Source organism: Gracilinanus agilis, chromosome 5 (assembly GCF_016433145.1).
Source record: "Gracilinanus agilis isolate LMUSP501 chromosome 5, AgileGrace, whole genome shotgun sequence".
Classification (NCBI taxonomy): domain Eukaryota; kingdom Metazoa; phylum Chordata; class Mammalia; order Didelphimorphia; family Didelphidae; genus Gracilinanus; species Gracilinanus agilis.
This window is the reverse complement of record NC_058134.1, coordinates 36,361,255-36,369,882: the sequence shown is the minus strand read 5'-3', so window position 1 is coordinate 36,369,882 and position 8,628 is coordinate 36,361,255. Positions and strand designations below refer to the sequence as shown.

The window sequence follows — 8,628 nt, the reverse complement described above, 5'->3', positions numbered from 1 at the left end:
TAAAACCATGAAAGGAAAGGAAGTCAGGCAAGCTTTTTGGCCCCAGACTGCTACTATGATTCAGTTGGGAAGGATAAGCCTGTGCTCCGTGGGACATGAAAATACAACATTCTTGGCATATATGGACAAGAACAGGTATATAAATAAATAAAAGAAATTTTAAAACATACAAAATTCTCCCCTACTTCTTCAAAACCTTGAATGTCTTTAATGGAAGTCAAAGCTTTTAGTTCTATAGTTAGGATATTAGAATGCAACTATCCTTGGGGCAGATAATACAATTGACTAAAATCTATTGATGCTAAGGTGTAATTGGTACCATTTGCTTTCTTGAAAACAGATTTTAAGAAAGAAGAAGAGCGAGCTTGAGATCCTGATTACTTGAAGGGGCAAAGAAAGAAATAGGAGCCTTGGGAAAGAGGATCAGAATTGGGACAGATGGAGGCAAACACAATTAAACTTCTTAATAATGTCAGTTCATGGAGGAATTCCATGTGAACTGGAAAGACCTCCAGGAATTGATGCAGAGTGAAAGGAGCAGAACCAGGAGAACATTGTACACAGAGACTGATACACTGTGGCACAATCAAATGTAATGATCTTCTCTACTAGCAGCAATGCAAGGATCCAGTACAGTTCTGAGGGACTTATGAGAAAGAACACTATCCACATCCAGAGAAAGATCTGTGGGAGCAGAAACAGAGGAAAAACAGATGCTTGACAACATGGGCCGATGGGGATATGATCAGGGATGTAGACTCTAAATGATCACCCTAGTGCAAATATCAATAAAATGGAAATAGATCTTGATCAATGACACATGTAAAACCCAGTGGAATTACGCATAGGCTATAGGGAGGAGGGAAGGGAAAGAACATGATTCATGTAACCACGGAAAATGTTTCTTAATTAATCAATAAACAGTTAAAAAAAATTCCAGTTCAGTTCTTTTTCAGTTGTGTTCCACTCTTTGTACCCCTATTTGGGGTTCTCTTGGCAAATTAAATGGTGAACACATTTCAGCCAAATCTTTGAGAAGGTATTTCTTAGGGGAGAGAAGAAACTCAGACACAAACTCAGAATTTACTTCTCCATTTCTTTCTCCAACTCATTTTAGAGATGAAGAAAATGAGGCAAGTAGGGTTTATTTGACTTTCTCAGAGTCGCCTAGCTAGTAAGTGTCTGAGGCAGGATTTGAACTATCAACATGAGTTTTCCTGACTCCAGGCCTGGTCACTGTGCCATCAGTCTGTCCACTATACTAAAAAATTGTGCCCAGAAGTTAGCATTGTCAGGTTGGTGAGATGATGAGTTTCCTCTCACTAGTCAATCAGAAAACAGATGCCCTTTTCAGCTATGACATAGAGAAGATCACTATTGATGTACAGATTGGGCTAGATGGAATCTCCCAAGTCTTTGATTCTTTGATTCTGTTCCTTAAAGACAAATAAACTTCCTGTTCTTTGATAAGTTTTCCTAAGTCCCAGCCCCATTTTTTAGCATAGATTGTTCATTTTCTCAGTAAATCAAAGGACTGTTTAGGTAAAACAAAAAAAGACGACAGAAGTAAATCTATTTTATATCTAAAAATACAGTCATGGAAATTCTCCTTTACTTGGAAGATGCCTGGCTGTCTATATTCCATGACACCGAGATGAAGTATTCCCAGCCTGAACCAAATGGAAGCCGACAACATCCCGAGCTCATGAACATTAAGAAAGCTGGCGTGGCCGATGGCAGAGCCTCCCAAGAAATACTATCAAAAACCCCTCAATCAAACACAGAATGCAGCCCATCAAAGGTAAAACCTTTACCTATTATTAATTATGACAGTAATTTCTATCTCATAACATTTCACATAGCAACTGTTACCAAGAACATCTGCATTTTAAATGGAGGGGCCTCATAATATGCTAAAGGAAAACTAGATGTCTATGTGTGTGTTTTCTAGGAGCTCGGGAAAGCTACGTAGAGCAAGGTACCAAAGCTTCTTGGCTGATTTTCAGTGGAAAGATTATTAGATGTGTAATGCTTAATGCTGTCTCCTACTAATATGGGGGAGGGAAGAAGAAAAGCAAAGGCTTATGTGTTCTAGATGGCTTTTTATTCTGTGATAGTAAAAGATGGTGCCCCATTTAGACAAGGAGGAGGGAGTCAGTGTCCCGGAATTGACGGGTCCATAACTAGGATGATATCATGTGTACTTTACCTTGACGAGACAATAAGGCATAGTGGATGGAGAGAAGGCTTTGAGATCAGGAAGACGTAGGTTCAAATCTCACCTTTGATCCTGGTCCAATCAACTCATCCAGATTAAGAAGTTGCAGGGAAAGAACCACCCTCCATTGGTAGAGAGAGATTCTTCTTCTTTGATTTCCAGACCTAATTCTTGAAAGACAAAGAAACACCATCCCCCAAATCCCTGGGAGACATGTAGTGAGTGTCACAACCATTTTACAGATGAGGAAACTGAGGTTAAAAGAGCTTAAGATACTGACCTGAAGCCATGCAGCTAGAGCCATATCCTGGATTCAGATCTAGGTCTTCTACATCTGAAGTTTGATCTTTTCCAGCTATACCATTTACATTTCAAAAAAACAAAAAATCCTCGTAGAAACAAATTGACTAAAAGACAAAATTCCATACAGTAGATAGAGCACTAGGCTTAGAGTCAGGAAGTCCCAAGTACAATTCCTCTTTCAGTCACTTACTAGCCATATAATCCTTGGCAAGTCACTTAACCTCTGTCTGCCTCAGCTTTCTCATTTAGAAAATGAAGGGGTTGAATTTGTTGGCTTCTGCTGTCCCTTTCAACTCTAAACTGATGTTTGTATGCATTATGCAACTTGATCAAACACTGTGTTATATACCAGACTCTGCAATATGAATCAATGAAGCATTTATTGTTTACCATGCGACAAAGCAATATATATATACATATATATTTGATTTATATATTTATATTTTATATATGTAATATTTCGGTGTAAACATAATACAAAATAGAATCCCTGGGGGTCTCTTAGACCCCTTAGAGTCCTGCGTCTCTTCCTGTTTAGTTCAGAGATTATTATAGATATTTTCACACTGTAAAAACACCTTACTATAAATAAGGTAATCTCCCCAAAGACAGAGGACCATTATTTAATCTGGACCCATAATGAAACTTTGTACTCTCCTAGTCCAGCATCTCTCTTCATGCTAAATGAATTGTTGGTGAATATTTAATTCCACAAAGAGAATGTTCTTTCAGGGGCATCTGACTTCTACTTTCCAGGATTCACTCTGCCTGGCAGACTTTTCTTTGTTCTTCAGAATCCCTTTATAGTTTCCCTTTCTTCAATCTCTCACAAACCATTTAAGCACCTACTATGTGCCAAGCAGGGCATCTAGGTAGCGCAATGGATAGAATGCCAGGCCTGGAGTCAGGTACATTCATCTTCTCTAGTTCAAATCTGGCCTCTGATACTTACTAGCTGTGTGAACCTGGGCAAGTCAATTAACTCTGCCTCAGTTTCCTCATCTGAAAAATGAACTGAAATGGCAAACCACTCCAGTATCTCTGCCAAGAAAACTCCAAAATGGGTCACTAAGAGTTTATGTCCTATCAGGGGAAACAGCCTATGTTTATATAAATATGAACAGAATATACATATATATATATATATATATATATATATATATATATCCCTTGAAAATACTCTTCCAGAGTATGCCATTCTGAGGGCAAACATTTTGACCTTTATGACTGTCTAGAACTCATCCTACTTCCTGCTTCCTTCATTTCCACCTTTCTTATCTTTTCTTTTTGGTCCTTGTGATTTCTACTGCAGAGAGGAACTTTGGATCTCTTCTCTAACCAGGAATGCCTGAGGCAAAGAAGAAAAGGAAGAATTTTTTTTTTTTAGCTCTCTGAATGGGGAAAGGAAGAATATAACTGAGTTGGGTTCTTGAGGGCAAATCTAATTAGTGTAAACCAGTTTAAACCAGATTCATTCTAATGGAGTCTTAGAAAAGATTTATTTCATAGTCTGAAGAACAGGAAATACTATAGTCGGAGTATTCTAAGAGAACAGGAAGTTTTTAAAAGTTTATATTTTGATCAGATATGTTAACCTTTTACAGGAATATTTTGTCACGTTTATTTTATACAGGTTTTTTTTGGGGGGTGAGAAACATAGATATTTAATATAGAATGATACTCCTCTGATAATATAGTTTATGGTTACTCTGGTTAATATATGTGGTCATATCATTCATTTTGCATGGCCAAACACAGAGGACTTGGGTTATTAGTGAGATATTTATGAATTCGTTGTTTCATATTCTTTCAACACATTGTTTGGATGCTTCTGGCTTTCTAGAAACTGTTGGGTTGCTTGCCATTTGACTTTGAATGTAACAAGTTTTCAAAGATGTAAGATTTCTTATATATATGTGCTTTGACTAGGCAAACTCTCAGCAATGTGAAAATATTTCAAATTTTCATAGTAATTTTTGGTGTTGAAGTATTTTCATTGGCTTTGGTTGTGCCTTTTTGAATTAGATATTGAGACGGGTCTTTGAAAATTTGAAAATATATTAAAAAATTTTATACTTTACTTAAATTGTATTTTTTTGTTTCCTTTGATCCTTGGAATAATTGTTGATTTTAGAAATATGATATTTCCTCCCATTTTCTCCTCCCCTAATCAAGGGAGATCTATCCAACATACAAGTGAGATTGCCAAACCATTGTTTCGTTTCAGCACATAAATGGCACCCATTTCCTTTTCTGGCTATACATATCCTTATCCTTGAGAATGTGTTTTATGCCACTTGTTCCATGAAAGTCATCATTGATAACATTTCAAATCCACTATGTCAAAAGCTGAACCTATTATTTCTCTGTTCCACTACCCAATGAGATGTCTCTATTCCCTCTCCTTAATCTCCATCTTCCCTATGTCTGCCAATGGCACCACAATGTCTTTCACCAAGACTCTAAACTTTAATTGGTCAATTCTAAATCTTCTATATATTTTACTTCTTTCCCTCTGTTACATTCACCTTACCAGTTATCTATGTAGTTGGCTCTTTACTCTGACTATTTTGTCCCTGACAAAAGAGTTCCAAAGTCCTTGAGGGTGAAAAGAGTTTGTTATAAAAAAAAATTCCAAGCTTTTATCTATTTATTGTCCTTTTTTCTATTGAATCCACAAGTAACTTTTGGAGAACCTTGCTTAGACCTTACCAAGAATTCTTTTAGGTGCTTCTCACTTTTATGATGTGATATTGCATAAAATCTACCCATCCATCTCTCTAAGTTACAAGTTAGTTTACATTCTAAATTAGTGTTCTTGGATGGCATATTTCTGAGCCTGGCAAGAGTATCAAGTATTTGTGGACTAAGACAGGCATTTTTTGTGTGTGTCTTTTTCCCTCTTGACAAATATTTTTGACTTGTTAAACTTTGCATCAAATTGCTATGATTGGTATCAATCCTCTATTCATTTCATATTTTTTCAAATCAATGGTTGTCTTAAATAGGTACGGTTGGAGTGGTTTTAATTAAATGCTATATCTTTTTTCCTTATTTATTCTTTCTTCTAGGTTTGGAGTAATTTTGACCTTTGTTCCAATAAGCTGATATTCTGACTATATTGAGAAAGCTGATTCAAGAATGACTCCTACATCAGGAATGTCTCATTTCCTGTCCATTAGAAGATAATCAATTTCATCTCTATGTATGATTCCATGCTTGCCATATCCTTTGCCTTCAATTTGTTTCCTTGAAATATTCAAGTATTTTTACAGTGTAGAAGTCTTTTTCTCATTCTTTGCTTCTAAGCCATCTTTTTCAAAATATATTTTTACCATTTCTCTTGAATCTGTAACCTGGTTACAAAATATATGTCGATTTCATTTGGAAGGTCCTTATTGAGTTTGTTCCCTCCTCATTTCTGTCTATAGGAATCCCTATTTTTTTCAAGAGTCCACCTCAAGTGGGCTTTTCACAATCCCCAGCTGAAAATGCTTTGCCCACAAATTACCTTTTATTTTCTTTGTATATATCACATATATATTACTTATATGTGTGTATATATACACATATACATGTATATCAGTAAATATACAAATATATATAAACACAAATATTATATATGTGCATATACATACAATACATATCTATTGTCTACAAATAAAATGTAAGCTCCTTAAGGGCAGAGACTATTTTATTTTTTTTTTTTGTATCTCCAGTGTTTAGTATATAATGAATATTTAACAAATGATTGTTGATTAATTGATGGCTCAATTCTTCATAAAATTTCTCAACCTACATATTCCCTACAACAAAAATGGACATATAATTACATTTTGCAAATATCTATCATGAATATTATTATAGTACAAGATGACCAAGTGCCCCATGGCATTATATATCTTCTTGCCTTTAAACTCATTATGAAAAATATTCCTGTCAACTCATTCTTTTTTTTTTAACTCTTCTAAGGAGAATCTGAGTCATCCTTCAATTTAGTAGTGACTTCCTTCTGTCTTACATTTATTTATAGTAAGAATGTAAAAATTGACAAGATTAAATTCCTCCTGTAGAATATTTACTCATTGGTCATTGGACCAGGGTATGATACCTATAATAGCAATAACTAATTTGTTTATAGAAGATCTAAAAGAGTGTTTGCTTCTTCATTCTTCTGCTCCCTTTACCACCACTATGCCAAGGTTATACTGGGCTACACAGGACCAAGGTTCATTTTTTATTTGTCTTTGCTTTATGGATTACTCTGGTCCAAGAGTTCATCATTAAGTGATTAGCCTACTGGTGATGGATTTTCAAATACTAAAATAGACTGGGTCTTAGAAAGAAGACACATTCTTTTGCCAGGACCTTACATGGAGATTTTTAAAGCATGGTAGAAGCTTCCAGGGTCTACATTCCACTGACATAACCTTTGAGAAGCCAGGATCAACTCCCCTACCACAATAAGGCATCAGAGTAGAACATTCTGGAGAAAGCAGGGCCCCAGGCTTGGGGTCTGAGCACAGCTTTTTAACTTGAAGATGCAAAACATTAGGAATTCAGTTGTTACACTGGTACCCTTTATGCTGAATGCAGTGGGGGGAATGAGTGTGTGTGTGTGTGTGTGTGTGTGTGTGTGTGTGTGTGTGTGTGTGTGTGTAGTGGCTGGAACCTTTGAAGAAAACACTCCTGTTTGATTTCCACCAGAGCCACATAGAAAGATGTTGTCCTTTGCTGGTTGGAACCTATCCATGCAATACCAGGACAACCCCTTAGGGTCCCACCTGCACACTTGAAGACATTATACCCTATCTGATGGGTCCCACATGCTGCAAACCAAGATATTTGGACAGGATTTATGTTAATGGAGATCTTGGTGGTCAATAATATTACTGAACTGAAGCGAAACCAGAAGACACTGACTCTTTCCACCATTGAAGAAGATGATATCATAGATGTCCTGATTGTGACAAACATATCTGAAAAGTATCTGTACATGATGTCCAATGCTGGGTGCCAAGAGAAGGACATGACCTTCATGCAGAACAAAGTATCAGAACGGAGAAGTGTTGGCTGTGATATGAACTGGAAGTGATTGTTAAAGCCTTGATAGTCCTGTAAGGTCCTTCAGTGGCCCATGTGCTGCAGGCTAGAGTATCAGATGCTTCAGAAGCTGACCTTCATGATCAGTGCCATGATGGATATTTGGAGTACTGGCTGCCCTGTGACAGACTGTGATTCTAGAAGGGAGAGATGGTGTGGAGATCTTGGTGCTGAAACAGAGAGCCAACCACCTGGCAGAGGCTCTGCTAAAGAACAGGGAGATCAAGCTGGCAGGGCTGGTGGCCAGGCACAGCTTGCTTTTGGAGGCAGGTTTGTGCCTATATGGGAATTACACAGGTCAGTGCACCATCCCCATGGAACAGAGCCTGTACTGGGTCCTGGGAAAACAAACAATGTGGGGATATCTTGGACTTCCCTTGTGCTGCCATTGTTGTCCTCCAGATAAAAGGGATACTGACCTGTAAGCATGTGGAGGTGCTATCTACAGGAGCAACGATTCAAAAGCATAACCTCATAGTGAACATATAGGGAGCTGTCACTGGGGAAATCACCAGTGGCTGCTCCTCCCTCTCCCTGAAGAAGAATACGGCCATGGGTTAAATGGATAGTCTACAGGAAAACAGAGACACAGCTGAGGGTGGAGGTATAGAAGAAGCAGCAGGAGATAGTGGCTAGCAAGTTCTCCTTTATGCTTGCCCACTACCATACCTCCAACTTACCTGGCCCTATGAGCTCTTCTTTCTGCTTTCCTTTAGGGCTGAATGGAACACACACCACACAACTCTTTCTCGGGTTAGTTGGTATCATCTGGGAGAGGGAGGAAAGCCCTAGTATAAGGATTAGGTGAGCCTTCTAGAGAAAAATGAGTAAAAGGGATAGGGAGGGAAGAAAAGAATTAGCGATAAAATAATAAGGCAGAAAAAACAGGGTTTGGTGCTGGAGTCCAATTAGCCCTTGGGAAAGTATTTCACTTACTGACAATAGATTTTTGGATGCTCTAAAATGGACTCATGGGATCATAGATGTAGAGTGAGAAGGAACCT

At 37.6% G+C, this 8,628-nt stretch overlaps 1 pseudogene; it reads left to right on the top strand.

Annotated features, from left to right (window-relative positions):
* Positions 1-1,597: 1,597 nt before the first annotated feature.
* LOC123249766 lies at positions 1,598-8,432 on the top strand (annotated as a pseudogene).
* Positions 8,433-8,628: the final 196 nt, after the last annotated feature.